Genomic DNA, 13,371 nt, shown 5'->3' on the forward strand with positions numbered 1-13,371 from the left:
ACACTCTGTTATGCATAGTGCAGGGGGTGGAGCATGACACAGGAACTAACAGAACATCATAGAGGTGGAGCATGACACAGGAACTAACATAGCACCATAGGGGTGAAGCATGACACAGGAATTAACAGAGCACCATAGAGGTGGAGCATGACACAGGAACTAACAGAACATCATAGAGGTGGAGCATGACACAGGAACTAACAGAACATCATAGAGGTGGAGCATGACACAGGAACTAACAGAACATCATAGAGGTGGAGCATGACACAGGAACTAACAGAACATCATAGAGGTGGAGCATGACACAGGAACTAACAGAACATCATAGAGGTGGAGCATGACACAGGAACTAACAGAACATCACAGAGGTGGAGCATGGCACAGGAACTAACAGAGCACCATAGGGGTGGAGCATGACACAGGAACTAACAGAGCACCATAGGGGTGAAGCATGACACAAGAACTAACAGAACATCATAGAGGTGGAGCATGACACAGGAACTAACAGAACATCATAGAGGTGGAGCATGACACAGGAACTAACAGAACATCATAGAGGTGGAGCATGACACAGGAACTAACAGAGCACCATAGGGGTGGAGAATGACACAGGAACTAATAGAGCACCATAGGGGTGAAGCATGACACAGGAATTAACAGAGCACCATAGAGGTGGAGCATGACACAGGAACTAACATACCACCATAGGGGGGACCATGACACAGGAACTAACATAGCACCATAGGGATGGAGCATGACACAGGAACTAAGAGAGCACCATAGGGGTGGAGAATGACACAGGAACTAACAGAGCACCATAGGGGTGGAGAATGACACAGGAACTAATAGAGCACCATAGGGGTGACACATGACACAGGAATTAACAGAGCATCATAGAGGTGGAGCATGACACAGGAACTAACAAAGCACCATAGGGGGGGGAGCATGACACAGGAACTAACATAGCACCATAGGGATGGAGCATGACACAGGAACTAACAAAGCACCATAGGGGGGGAGCATAACACAGGAACTAACAGAGCTCCATAGGGGTGGAGAATGACACAGGAACTAATAGAGCACCATAGGGGTGACGCATGACACAGGAATTATCAGAGCACCATAGAGGTGGAGCATGACACAGGAACTAACAAAGCACCATAGGGGGGGAGCATTACACAGGAACTAACATAGCACCATAGGGATGGAGCATGACACAGGAACTAACAGAGCACCATAGGGGTGGAGAATGACACAGGAACTAACAGAGCACCATAGGGATTGAGCATGACATAGGAACTAACAATGCACCATAGGGATTCAGCATGACACAGGAACTAACAAAGCACCATATGGGTGGAGCATGACACAGGAACTAACAGAGCACCATAGGGGCGGCGCATGAAAGGAACTAACAGAGCACCATAGGGATGGAGCATAACAGATGAACTAAAATAGCACCATTGAGGTGGAATATGACACAGGAACTAACATATCACCATAGGGAGGAGCATGACACAGGAACTAACAGAGCACCATAGGGGTGGAGAATGACACAGAAACTAACATAGCACCATAGGGGTGGAATATGACACAGGAACTAACATATCACCATAGGGGTGGAGCATGACACAATAACTAGCAGAGCACCATAGGGGTGGAGTATGACAAAGGAAATAAGAGAGCACTATAGGGATGGAGCATGACACAGGAACTAACAAAGCACCATAGAGGTGGAACATAACACAGGAACTAACAGAGCACCATAGGGATGGAACATGACACAGGAACTAACAGAGCACCATAGGTGTGGAGCATGACACAGGAACTAACAAAGTACCATAGGGATGGAGCATGATACAGGAATTAACAGAGTACCATTGGAATGGACTATGATACAAGAATTAGCAGAGCACCATAGGGATGGAGCATGACACAGGAACTAACAGAGCACCATAGGGATGGAACATGACACAGGAACTAACAGAGCACCATAGGGATGGAGCATGACACAGGAACTAACAGAGCACCATAGGGATGGAACATGACACAGGAACTAACAGAGCACCATAGGGGTGGAGAATGGCACAGAAACCACAGAGCACCATAGAGAATCCTGGTGTCACGCCGTGCCCCACTGTTACGATACAATGTATCAGTTTTGCTCAGTTTGTTTTTTCAATAATGCAATAAGCAACATGAAGGATTCATTTATTGTAAAAAGAATACTAGAATGTTCAGCTGTGGCTACAATTCACTCTAATAGCTGCGTACCCAGAACCTAATCTTACAAGGGTTATGTCTCACCTAGTGAGATGGATTCTCGAAGCCTTCGGACCGGTTGACTGGGTGCAGCACAGACAGATGATGTTGGTGGAGTGGAGCAGATATATGAAATCCACAGAGGCGGTAGATACTGGACAGCAACTTGGAAGTGTAGAGAAGTGGACTACAAGGAAATTGTAGACTGAACTAAAGGAGGAAAAAGAAGCAGAGTCGATTTAGTTGCACAGAACAGTAAAGTCAACAATGTAGCAGAGCAGTAATGCAGCAGAATGGAACATTGCCGCAGAGCTGGGTATGTCAGGTGGCATCTTGAATTGATGTAGTTGAGTTCACTGTAATCCCAGAGCTGGATATATCAGGATTCTCACTTGTGTTGATGTAGCAGAGCCAAGCAGCATAGCAGAGCTAGATAAGTCAGGACACTCAGTTGTGTTGAAATAGCAGACCCAAGTGACTCCGCAGAACTGTATAAGTCGGGTGACTCTCTTGTGTTGATGTAGCAGAACCCAGCAGCACAGCAGAGCTGGATCTGTCTGAAGGCTCACTTGTGTTGTTCTAGCAGAGACTTACTTTTGTTGTTGCATCAGAGCCAGTGGCACATTGTAGTTGGATAAGTTAGTAGACTCCCTTGTGTTGATGAATCAGAGCTTGCTGGCACAGCAGAAGTAGATAAGTCAGGAGACGTACTAGTTTTGAAGTAGCAGAGCCCAGCACAGCAGAGCTGGATATGGCAGGAGACTCCCTTGTGTTGATGTAGTAGAGTTCAGCAGCACAGTTGAATTGGATTTATCAGAAGACACACATGTGTTGATGTAGTAGATCCAAGTGACAAAGCAGAATTGAATATGGCAGGAAACTCACTTGTGCTGAAGTAGCAGAGCCCAGCAGAGCAGAGCTGGATATATCAGGAAACTCACTTATGTTGATATAGTAGAGCCCAGCACAGCAGAGCTGGATATATCAGGAAACTCACTTATGTTGATATAGTAGAGCCCAGCACAGCAGAGCTGGATATATCAGGAAACGCACTTATGTTGATATAGTAGAGCCCAGCACAGCAGAGCTGGATATATCAGGAAGCTCACTTATGTTGATATAGTAGAGCCCAGCACAGTTGGCATGTGTTGATTTAGCAATAGCCAGTGGCACAGCATAATTGGATATGGTAAGAGATTCAATTTTTGTTGAAGTTGCTGAGCCCAGTGGCACAGCAGAACTGGATTTGTCAGGAGATTTACTTTTGTTGATGTAGCAGAGTCCATCAGCACAGCAGAGCTAGATATGTGATGAATGTGCCTTCTACCCAAATACTGAGAGGACATTCTGCTACCTGACCCATAAGACCTTGATATGTGAATTTAAAGGTGCATGATAGTCTGGAATGGTATCCCAGCCAACATGCACAGGAGCAGAGGAATAGGGCACCTTCGTTTGGATGATGGAGAGCCTGGTACTGGACCCAAAACAGGTGAATAACAAGACTCCACAAAGATGATCTATGTGGAGCTGCTTAGTGGTGGACCTCACCGTAGGAGCTGCATTACTGTATACCTGTCATTTCTCCCAGAATGTCCACGAAGCTCTCAGAAAAAGGAGAAGACCTCCAGGACAACCTAAGGAGTTAGCAAGTCAACTGGGTGCCGCCAAAACTTTCCAAAACTTACTGGAGAACTTTTATTTGAGGGGCTTTGGTGGTGCCAATTCACATTTAGTGGTTGTTAAAGTCACGGGGGGGGGGAGTGTTGTCTGCAAATGGGGCAGAGAAACTAATTGAGAAGAGGAGGGTTCTGTCTCTGTGATTCGCTGCCAGGGAGAACTAACAGGGGGAGAGGAAGAACTATTTGAGTCACCTCTTCTAATTCAGAGGCTGAAGATGCAAAGTGGTATCGGCTTTTCTGCCCCATTATGAAGTCAGTCCTGTAGATAAACTTGCATCATGTCACATTACCGCACCGGTGACCTTGACAGCAATATCAGATATTCAATAGTAAAATAAGAGTCTATCATCTGTTAATTATTGCGGCATTTATAATGCGCATTCCTGACAGAGTAAACCGCGCGTAATTACCCAAAGTCATTCAGACCTTTTCAATACCCAATGTCAACAAAGCCGAGTCACCGACTAAGTAAACAGCTATCTCCGGTGACATCTTTATGCTAAATTCTCCAAATAATTACAACGCAAATTGAACAGAAATACGTGAAACCGATTACAAATGTCTGATAGCGACTGCCGCGACCTTGAGCGAGCAAAAAAACAGCCTTACATCTCCGTGCAAAAATATGAAATCAATTCCTCCCAGTTATATGAGTTCTGAATAGATTAAGAACGAGGGCAGATAAAGCGCAGGAGAGGGGGGAAAATGCAGAAAATACAATTACAGTTTGCCAGCAAAACGCTAATTAATTTTACTGCGGAGCAAGGAGAAATTATCGGGGTCAGGGTGGATGGGATCTGGGAGGAGGCAAAACTTTGGAAGGGGCAAAACTTTTAGCCTATGGGCACGTGTGCTTGTAGCAAGTGACTTCTGCGCCCATCGTATTATTCTAGCAGGGGTGCACTACCATGAGAGTTTTTTTTGTAAAGGTCAGCAAGTTTCCAGAATTTCTTTTTTTGGGGGACAGATTTGCTCAACTCAGCCAGCAAGTCTGAGGTGGTCCAAATAAAATAGATCTGAATCGATTGTCATGAAAGGACATTCGTTAAGCTCTGAGGATCCCAAAGCATAAGAAATGCAGGTAAGGGGTTAAAAAATAATGAAATGCATTATACTCACCTGTCCTTGGCCCTCACCTGTCCTTACAGCGCTTCTGCTGCAGCTCCCTCGCCCTCCACCACGGTCTTCGGTTCCTTCAGTGATCACGGATTAGGGCATCAAAGACTTAGGTTTTCCACTTTACTCTCATGACCATGCGAAGCCAATCACTTACCTCTGTGCCAAACCCTTAAAAGATCTCTCGCCGCGACCAATCACTGATCTTGGCCCAAAAGTTAAACACCGCTGTGCTGATTGGTCGCGGCCGCTGCCCGCGACCAATCACCGATTTGGGTGCCACATTTAAATAGCGTCCGCGACCAATCAGCACAGTGGGGTTTAAATGTCTCTGCAAGATCCGTGATTGGTCGCGGCCGCTATTTAAATGTGGCGCACAAATCGGTGATTGGTCGCGGGCAGCGTCCGCGACCAATCAGCACCGATCTTGCAGAGACATTTAAACACCCCTGTGCTGATTGGTCGCGGACGCTATTTAAATGTGACGCCCAAATCGGTGATTGGTCGCGGGCAGCGGCCGCGACCAATCAGCACAGTGGGGTTTAAATGTCTCTGCAAGATCCGTGATTGGTCGCGGCCGCTATTTAAATGTGGCGCACAAATCGGTGATTGGTCGCGGTCTTCGGCCGCGACCAATCACTGATCTTGCTGCAAAAGTTAAACACCGCTGTACTGATTGATCGCGGACGCTGCCCGCGACCAATCACCGATTTGGGCGCCACATTTAAACACTGCTATGCTGATTGGTCGCGGACGCTGCCCGTGACCAATCACCGATTTGGGCGCCACATTTAAATAGCGGCTGCGACCAATCACCGATCTTGCAGACACATTTAAACACCGCTGTCCTGATGGGTCGCGGACGCTATTTAAATGTGGCGCCCAAATCGGTGATTGGTCACGGGCAGCGTCCGCGACCAATCAGCACAGCAGTGTTTAAATGTGTCTGCAAGATCGGTGATTGGTCGCAGCCGCTATTTAAATGTGGCGCCCAAATCGGTGATTGGTCACGGGCAGCGTCCGCGACCAATCAGCATAGCAGTGTTTAAATGTGGCGCCCAAATCGGTGATTGGTCGCGGTCGATATTTAAATGTGGCGCCCAAATGGGTGATTGGTCGTGGTCGATATTTAAATGTGGCGCACAAATCGGTGATTGGTCGCGGTCGATATTTAAATATGGCGCACAGATCGGTGATTGGTCGCGGTCTTCGGCCGCGACCAATCACTGATCTTGCTGCAAAAGTTAAACACCGCTGTACTGATTGATCGCGGACGCTGCCCGCGACCAATCACCGATTTGGGCGCCACATTTAAACACTGCTATGCTGATTGGTCGCGGACGCTGCCCGTGACCAATCACCGATTTGGGCGCCACATTTAAATAGCGGCTGCGACCAATCACCGATCTTGCAGACACATTTAAACACCGCTGTGCTGATGGGTCGCGGACGCTATTTAAATGTGGCGCCCAAATCGGTGATTGGTCGCGGGCAGCGTCCGCGACCAATCAGCACAGCGGTGTTTAAATGTGGCGCCAAGATCGGTGATTGGTCGCGGTCGATATTTAAATGTGACGCCCAAATGGGTGATTGGTCGTGGGCAGCGGCCGCGACCAATCAGCACAGCGGTGTTTTTAAATGTGGTGCCAAATCGGTGATTGGTCGCGGCCGATATTTAAATGTGGCTCCCAAATAGGTGATTGGTCGCGGGCAGCGTCCGCGACCAATCAGCACAGCGGTGTTTAAATGTGGCGCCAAGATCGGTGATTGGTCGCGGCCGATATTTAAATGTGGCTCCCAAATGGGTGATTGGTCGTGGGCAGCGTCCGCGACCAATCAGCACAGCGGTGTTTAAATGTGGCGCCAAGATCGGTGATTGGTCGCGGCCGATATTTAAATGTAGCGCCCGCGACCAATCAGCGATTTTGAACACAAATGTCCAGACCTTAGTAACACCATGCGGCTACTGTCAGGAGATCAGCGGCTAGGGTGTCAAGGGAGGACCGGGGAGCGGCGCTGCGGGTCGGGATACTTCTGCTGCGAGCAGTCGCTCATGTCCCGGGTTCTCGCAGCGGAAGTAGCCGCACAGGCAGCGCCGCTCCCCGGTCCTCACCAATACGATTCCGCTCCCCGGTCCTCACCAATATGATTCGCTGATTGGTCGCGGTCTCCGCACCCGACCAATCAGTGATCTTGGTGCAAAATTTAAACACCGCTCTGCTGATTGGTCGCGGCCGCTGCCCGCGACCAATCACCGATTTGCGCGCCACATTTAAATAGCGGCCGCGACCAATCACCGATGTTGACGCCACATTTAAACACTGCTGTGCTGATTGGTCGCGGACGCCAGCCGCGACCAATTAGCGAGATTGGCGCCAAATTTAAACAACGCTCTGCTGATTGGTCGCGGATGCCAGACGCGACCAATCAGCGAGATTGGCGCAAAATTTAAACAACGCTCTGCTGATTGGTCGCGGTTACCAGTCACGAATAATCACCATTATTGGCGCCAAATTTAAATACTGCTCTGCTGATTGGTCGCGACCGCCGGCCGCAACCAATCGGCATTATTGGCGCAAAATTTAAACACCGCTCTGCTGCTTGCGCCCGGTCGGCCGCATACATATTCTAGAATACCCGATGCGTTAGAATCGGGCCACCATCTAGTATATATATATACATATATATATATATATATATATATATATATATATGCACCTCCCTATGTATGTTAATGCACTTCACCTTCATCATCGCATTTATAGTCAGTGATCTCCAGCTTACCCTTTAATTGGCCGGGTGACGTGACCTTAATGAAACCTGGACATGACGAGTCGACCCTGGAAGCTTCCCAATCTTGGAAGCGGTTAATGACAAGTACGGTTGTGAGATGACTAATTTACAGTCGGAGTCCTCCCGGCTTCCATATCGGGCTGCGTTGACATTACATCAATAGCTGGAAGCTCTTTGATTTCACCGGTTTAATAAGGCCAGGTGTAAAAATCCACTTAGTACTGAGTGCCAGGCGGATCTATCCAGTGCCCAGAACGGAGAGCTGATGAATGACTCCGAGCGTAATGTATCTTATACATGTCTGGATGAAAAGGTCTCTATACAATTTCATCTTTCCAAGTTTTTGCCGTAGATTGAGCAGATATTTCACAAGAAATGAAACATTTATTTTCAGTCTGCATTCTTCATTCCTTCAGTTTCAGACCGCCTGATATACAGTTTGCAGCCTTCACTTAGTATCAGACTTTCCTTCTGTTGTCTTGTCCCTCACAGTAATACATGTTGTCTTCATTAGCTCTCATGTATCAGCACAGCTTCATTCCTGGTGAGATTGTCTCTTCTCCAGCTAATGAAGGATCGTGTGCTTTCCTCCCTATCTACAGCCGGACAGCAAGATTTGTGGGAGGGGGGACATTGGAAGATGGATTTTTTTACATTTTGGTGTAATATACCATTTTTATACATATGTAATATCTATGTGTATTTCATGCATAAGAAGGAGGGATATGACAGAGGGGCCTAGACACAAATGACAGAGGGCCCAGGCACACATGACGGATAGGGCCAGGCACACATGACAGATAGGGCCAGGCACACATGATGGATAGGCCCAGGTATTCATCAGAGGTGTCCAGGCACAAATCACAGAGGGCTCAGGCAAACATGACAGAGGGTCCAGCCAAACATGACAGAGGGTCCAGCCAAACATGACGGATAGGCCCAGGCATTAATCAGAGGTGTCCAGGCAAACATAACAGAGGCCCCAGGCAAACATGACAGAGGGTCCAGCCAAACATGACAGAGGGTCCAGCCAAACATGACAGATAGGACCAAGTATTCATCAGAGGTGTCCAGGCAAACATGACAGAGGAGCCCAAGCACACATGACAGAGGGGCCCAGGAAAACATGGACAGAGGGGCCCAGGTATACTTGACGAAGGGGCCCAAGCACGCATGATAGAACAGCCCATGCACTCATCACACAGGTGCCCAGGCACACATAATGGAGGGGCCGAGGCACACATGACAGAAGGGCCCAGACACCCATGATGGAGGGGCCCAGGCACACATGATGGTGTCCAGGTATACATTATGGAGGGGCCCAAGCACACATAGAATCATAGAATGATAGAATGTTAGAGTTGAAGGGACCTCCAGAGTCCTCGTGTCCAACCCCCGGCTCAATGCAGGATTCACTAAACCATCTCAAGACAGATGTCTGTCCATCCTCTGTTAGGGGGGCAAACAGACATGATGGAGGAGCCCAAGCCAATATGACTGATGGGCCCAGTCACACATAACGGATGGGCCCCGGCACATATAACGGATGGGCCCAGGCACACATGATGGAGGGGCTCAGACACACATGATGGAGGGGCCAGGCACACATGATGGAGGGGCCCAGGCACACATGATGGAGGGGCTCAGGTACCCATGAAGGAGGGGCTCATGCACACATGAAGGAGGGGCTCAGGTACACATGAAGGAGGGGCTCAGGCACACATGATGGAGGGGCCCAGGCACACATGATGGAGGGGCCCAGGCACACATGATGGAGGGGCCAGGCACACATGACAGAGAGGCCCAGGCAAATATAACTGAGGGGATGAGGCACATGTGAAGGAGTAGTCCAGGCACACATGACGGAGTGGCCCAGGCACACATGTCGGAGTGGCCCAGGCACACATGTCGAAGGGGCTCAGGCACACATGACAGAGAGGCCCAGGCACACCTGATGGAGGGGCCCAGGCACACATGATGGAGGGGCCCAGGCACACGTGATGGAGGGGCCCAGGCACACGTGATGGAGGGGCCCAGGCACACGTGATGGAGGGGCCCAGGCACACGTGATGGAGGGGCCCAGGCACACGTGATGGAGGGGGCAAGGCACACATGTCGAAGGGGCTCAGGCACACATGACAGAGAGGCCCAGGCACACCTGATGGAGGGGCCCAGGCACACATGATGGAGGGGCCCAGGCACACGTGATGGAGGGGCCCAGGCACACGTGATGGAGGGGCCCAGGCACACGTGATGGAGGGGCCCAGGCACACGTGATGGAGGGTCCCAGGCACACATGATGGAGGGGCCCAGGCACACATGATGGAGGGACCCAGGCACACATGATGGAGGGGCCCTGGCACACATGACAGAGAGGCCCAGGCCAGTATGACTGAGGGGCCCAGGCACATGTGAGAGAGAAGTCCAGGCACACATGTCGAAGGGGCTCAGGCACACATGAAGGAGGGGCTCAGGCACACATGATGGAGGGGCCAGGCACACATGTCGAAGGGGCTCATGCACACATGAAGGAGGGGCTCAGGTACACATGAAGGAGGGGCTCATGCACACATGAAGGAGGGGCTCAGGTACACATGAAGGAGGGGCTCAGGCACACATGATGGAGGGGCCCAGGCACACATGATGGAGGGGCCCAGGCACACATGATGGAGGGGCCAGGCACACATGACAGAGAGGCCCAGGCAAATATAACTGAGGGGATGAGGCACATGTGAAGGAGTAGTCCAGGCACACATGACGGAGTGGCCCAGGCACACATGTCGGAGTGGCCCAGGCACACATGTCGAAGGGGCTCAGGCACACATGACAGAGAGGCCCAGGCACACCTGATGGAGGGGCCCAGGCACACATGATGGAGGGGCCCAGGCACACGTGATGGAGGGGCCCAGGCACACGTGATGGAGGGGCCCAGGCACACGTGATGGAGGGGCCCAGGCACACGTGATGGAGGGGCCCAGGCACACGTGATGGAGGGGGCAAGGCACACATGTCGAAGGGGCTCAGGCACACATGACAGAGAGGCCCAGGCACACCTGATGGAGGGGCCCAGGCACACATGATGGAGGGGCCCAGGCACACGTGATGGAGGGGCCCAGGCACACGTGATGGAGGGGCCCAGGCACACGTGATGGAGGGGCCCAGGCACACGTGATGGAGGGTCCCAGGCACACATGATGGAGGGGCCCAGGCACACATGATGGAGGGACCCAGGCACACATGTCGAAGGGGCTCAGGCACACATGATGGAGGGGCCGAGGGACACATGATGGAGGGACCCAGGCACACATGATGGAGGGGCCCAGGCACACATGATGGAGGGGCCCAGGCACACATGATGGAGGGGCTCAGGCACACGTGATGGAGGGGCCCAGGCACACGTGATGGAGGGGCCCAGGCACACGTGATGGAGGGGCCCAGGCACACGTGATGGAGGGGCCCAGGCACACGTGATGGAGGGGCCCAGGCACACATGATGGAGGGGCCCAGGCACACATGATGGAGGGGGCAAGGCACACATGATGGAGGGGCCCAGGCACACATGATGGAGGGACCCAGGCACACATGTCGAAGGGGCTCAGGCACACATGATGGAGGGGCCGAGGGACACATGATGGAGGGACCCAGGCACACATGATGGAGGGGCCCAGGCACACATGATGGAGGGGCCCAGGCACACATGATGGAGGGGCTCAGGCACACATGATGGTGGGGCCTAGGCACACATTTTGTACTGGGGCCCTTAGCTGTCAATTTCCCTGATCAGCTGTTATGATTGCTGCTCCATTCGCTGTACGGAGCTGGGGGTCGATATCAGACATTAGGTGTGCCGCTCTGAATATTGGGTGGGTTAGAAGCAGTCTCGTAGGTCGGCTACTCCTCTCTGACAATTTAGGAATAGATATAATGTCATAGCCACTCCTCTCAGTTTGATGACAAGACGTTCTTGTCAATTGACAACGTCTCCCCAGAAAGAAGTGAAATAGCTGTTATCACTCACTGCCCTATACATTATTTCTGCATGCAGATTAATAGCATAAAAATTCCCAGAATCCTCGGCATATAAACAGACTGTCGTAAAACTGTTTGAAAGTTTGCAAAATATTTGTGCAACTTGTAGTTTTGCAAAAAAATGTTCAACTTTTGTGGGTTTTACGCCAGTCTTGTCGACTTTTTGAAAAACAAATGGCGCTTAGTTGGGGTCATCGCCAAGCGCATGAATTTGGGCCATTGTCTCTTGATGGTATTTTTTCCATGTTCTTCAAAGAATCATGAAAGAGGCTCGATTTTAAGGAAAAGTCGGTCTTTTCCATTATTGAGGCACAACTGCTGTCCCTATCCTGATGACGCTGCCATTAGGGGTCTGGCTGGACACCCCTCCAAGACATTCTGCTTGGCACCCAATTCTAGACCGAATTGATGCCTTCCCACCATGTCACATGGCTTCTCATGCTACAGGACCACCAAAGAAGTCTCCGCGAACCAACTGGGGACAGCTTTGAAGACCTTGGCTTGGTGCTTGTCCCTAGTTCAGTTGAGACAAAACCCGCAAGGGACGGGGTTCAAGTCACAATTTGGGATTGATAACAACGCTGGTGATTAAAAAAGCAAAAAAATTAGCTAAAACCCCAGGATGCCTATGGATGAAGCACAGATATTTTCTTTATTCGGAGAATCTTTTGTTTGTGCTCAATGTTTCTCCATTTTGGGTTGGTGACTTTTTCCTTCTTCGAAGATGTGCCCAACACCAAGAGGAAAAGATCTCTTAGTAGTACCCCAATACTAAGTAGTGGCTCTCTGGTGGTGCCCTGCTGTATCAATGCCCTGGACATGGAAGTTTGAACCTCTCATGGGTCTAAATCTAAGATGAGGTGAGCTGGTGGACCACATATTGTCGGTGTGGTGGGTGACTTCCTGTCTGTGTTCCTTGTGGCAATCAGTAACCATTTGCCTATAAGTAACAATGTATCTGTAACGCTAGTCACCATTCGTGGACAAGCCGTGAGGCAGAATAGTCAAACAAGCCTGGGTCAGATACCAAGACAGCACGTAATAATCAAAAGGGAGAAGATAAAGGCAAAGTCAGGTCATGGTCCAAAGTCAGAATACCAAGAAAATAGCAGATCAGAGCAAAGGGGTTGAGCAAGTTGATAGTCAGAACCAGGCAGCAGTAGATCAATGTACAGAGCACAGCAAACCAGGCAGATAGCATTCACTCAGTGGTGCTATGATTGGCAGAGATCTGAGCTGAGAGCTGAGCTAAGTAGAAAAGAATTAATTAGAAACAGGGAGCACCTGCAAGTAACCCAGCACCTCCCAATCTCTGATTGGATGGCTGAGCTGTCAATCAAACTACCTACAGCTCAGCACACCCCTGCACCAGATTGGATGACTGAGCTGTCTATCAACACACTGGCAGGTCAGCGCACCCCTGCACCAGATTGGATGACTGAGCTGTCTATCAACACACTGGCAGGTCAGCACACCCCTGCACCAGATT

This window comes from Phyllobates terribilis, unplaced genomic scaffold, assembly GCF_046119375.1.
Source record: "Phyllobates terribilis strain yellow unplaced genomic scaffold, ASM4611937v1 Scaffold_4__5_contigs__length_816908805, whole genome shotgun sequence".
Lineage (NCBI taxonomy): Eukaryota > Metazoa > Chordata > Amphibia > Anura > Dendrobatidae > Phyllobates > Phyllobates terribilis.